The sequence below is a fragment of the Canis aureus genome, chromosome X (genome assembly GCF_053574225.1).
Source record: "Canis aureus isolate CA01 chromosome X, VMU_Caureus_v.1.0, whole genome shotgun sequence".
NCBI lineage: Eukaryota > Metazoa > Chordata > Mammalia > Carnivora > Canidae > Canis > Canis aureus.
In genome coordinates this window covers 88,077,237-88,080,587 of record NC_135649.1, presented here as the reverse complement: position 1 = coordinate 88,080,587, position 3,351 = coordinate 88,077,237, and the positions used below count along the sequence as shown (strand labels likewise).

General features: G+C 38.5%; 1 pseudogene; it reads left to right on the top strand.

Moving 5' to 3' along the window:
* Positions 1-2,984: 2,984 nt before the first annotated feature.
* On the top strand, positions 2,985-3,073 carry LOC144309296 (U6 spliceosomal RNA; annotated as a pseudogene).
* Positions 3,074-3,351: the final 278 nt, after the last annotated feature.

Genomic DNA, 3,351 nt, shown 5'->3' with positions numbered 1-3,351 from the left:
ACATATACATACACACACATATAAAATTGTTGAGATTAAAAAAACTCAGTGGTGGGCAGCCCCGGTGGCGCAGCGGTTTGGCGCCGCCTGCAGCCTGGGGTGTGATCCTGGAGACCCGGGATCGAGTCCCACATCCGGCTCCCTGCGTGGAGCCTGCTTCTCCCTCTGCCTGTGTCTCTGCCTCTCTCTCTTTCTCTGTGTGTGTCTATGAATAAATAAATAAAATCTTTAAAAAAATAAAATAAAAAAACTCAGTGGCAGATGAAACAGTATATTAGACAAAGATGGAAAACACTAAAGAGAAACAGAGTGTTCCAGAATATATGAAACCTCAAACCTCCAAATACTGATCATTAGACAAATGGATTAAAGGATGTTATATGTATAAAATGGAATATTATACAGCAGTGGAAATGAATGGACTGTATCTCTAAGAAACAACATGGATTATTCTTGGAAGCATAATCTTAAGTGAAAAAATCGACTTCTAAAAGCTTGCATGCAAGTAAACACAGCGTTTTGGTACTCAAAGCAGGGAAACTAAATAGAATAGTATTTAGGTGCATACATATTATTGATAAAACTATAAAAGAGGGCTAGAATGATGAACCAAATGTAGGGTAGTACTTCTGGTAGGGTGATAGGTGGACTAGTTAGGAAAGAATGCATAAGTAGATGGAAGTTGTTTACAATCTTATAGTGGTTAGGTAGTGATGTCACTGATTTTTATTATATTCCTATGCTTTATAATTTATTTAAATGTTTTATTTTTCCTTGCCCATGCATAAAATGTATACAAATATAAAAGGAAACAAAATATTAAAAATTGACCATTTACAAATTGAGAGTCACTTTTGCCTGAGCAGGCCTTTTCATTTGACCATAACTTTCATCTAGATTCCTCAAGTAATCCACCCTTTCCTTAAGTTCTTTATTCATCATAGTTTGTGTGTCATAGTCATTTTTTCCTGGGAAAAATCCCAAAGGAAACCTTTGATCATTTTTGCTTAGCAGTTTCTGCTCCAAAAAATGTTAGTCACATGAAACTGCCAAAAGATTTAAACAGTCCCCAATGAAACATTTGTCACCCAAAAAAACTCTTTTAGACCATGTCATTCTGATACAATAGTTCATTTTTTAAAATTTAACTTTATTTTACTTCCATAGATCTGTCATGTTCTGTGAAATATTGGTTCAAGTTGCCTAGGAAGATTAAAAATCTGATAAAGGAAATCATGAGTTAAAAAATGACCTATACAGACCAAATGATGGTGGTTTGTGAAGAAAAATCTTGCATATCCTCCTTCACCTTTTGGATGGCCTTTTCTTTCCAATTTAGACATTCTGGGAAATGATTTTCCAAGAAGTACCTTCTCTTATGAAAATCTATTGAGAGGTTTCTGGGTTCTCCACTTTGACACCCAAGCTGCTAATCTCAGCTGCAGAAAGTGGTGCAAGCCTGAGGACAATGTCACATGTGACAATAACCTCTCACTTCATCTGGCCTACACTGTTGGTGCCAATCTGCCCACCCCAGCTCCTCTGCTCTATTTTCAAGAGATGGAATGAGCCTATAACTCCACAGAGACAGCTACATGCTAGGGATGGAGTCCCTCAGTTTTAAACCTTGTCTTTAAATTTAGGGACTTCCAGGTTTTTTTTAAAAAAGATTTTATTTATTTATTTGAGAGACAGTGTGCACGCATGAGGGGGTGAAGGGCAGAGGGAGGGGGAGAAGCAGACTCCTCACTGAGCAGGGAGCCCGACATAGGGCTCAATCTCAGGACACTGGAACCATGACCTGAGCTGAAGGCAGATTCTTAACCATCTGAACCACCCAGGTGCTCTGGGCTTTCCAGTTCTTATCTTATGTTAGCTCTCCGTAGCATTTAACACTACTGACCATGTTGGGCGGGAAACTTAAATAAGTTCCGTGAGCAAGTGTAAGATTATAGGGTGGGGACTGGGTGAACCCAAGAGCTGATTTTTGCTGTGTGGGAATGTGAACTGAGATCTTCTGAGCTTTGAAAAGACACTGGAGCTACGGATGTTAACTAGCTATGGAAGCCCAGAAAACATCTATTTCTTGTGACTTCCTGTATGATGGAAACTTTGTCTCTTTTTTTCATCATGAATTCTGGTGTCTTAAGGAATCTGTTGCAGCTTCAGGCACAACTGGACTACAATATCTTTCTTTCGTCACCTGCTTCTACTGGAATGGTGGGGAGCAGTTTTCTGAGTTGGAGACCAGATGCCTTTTCTTGTAGCAATGATGATAGTGCTCAGTTACAGTTGGAATAGAACCCTCAGTGCAGTGCAATCCTTCAGAAACATTATGGGTTAAAGAGGCATGCAGCTCTGCTTTTGCCTGGGAATCTAAACAACCTTTTACAACATTGCTTTTAAGGGAAAATGCAGTGTGAGTTCCAAATAATTGACTTATAAACAAACACATCTAGTGCCTGTGTTGGGAACTGCCTGTTCTGTGAGCTAAGAATGTAGTTGTTTTTTTAAAAGTGGCTTTCCTCTTCTTTCTTTAGGTCAGTCATGCTTTTCAAAATCATATGCCATGGGGCACCTGGGTGGCTCAGTGGTTGAGTGTCTGCCTTCGGCTCAGGTCATGATCTCAGAGTCTTGGGATCAAGTCCCTGCAGGGAGCCCACTTTTCCCTCTGCCTATGTCTCTGCCTCTCTCTCTGTGTCTCTCATGAATTAATAAATGAAATATTTCAAAAAAATCATATGTCATGTGCTTTACATCAATTAAAATAACTTTCTCTGAAATTAACTAGAACATCCGTTCATTCATCCATCAATATGTCCATCCACTTCTTTGAATAGTATGCTCATTTTTAATGTGCTGTTGATATAGTATTTATTGAACCATTTCAACTTTTTAACTGTTCTTCTCCTACCTGCTAAAGACTTTTCATCTGCATTGATTTTGCATTGTTTTAATGTACGAAAGCTAAATGGAACGTTTCTGTGCTTCCTTCGGCAGCACATATATTAAAATTGGAATGATACAGAGAAGATGTACAAAGATGACGTGAATTTGTGAAGCATTTATTTTTCAGATGTGTAAATAGAACTTTTGTAAGTCAAAAAAACAAAAGAGAAAGTTTCATTGGTCTATAAGCATCTCTACTAGATGGTAAGGTCTTACTGGGCAGGACTAAGTCTAGTCATCTTTGTACTCCATTTACGGAAGAAATCTTTCTTGCACTGAACTGAAACACTGTAGTTCTGACCCATTTTGAAATATGTTGGCATGGCACTTGGCAATGAAGAATTTTCCTCATTATAGTTGCCTTTCTTGGCCACTGAGATTAATCAGGTTCAAATCTAGATT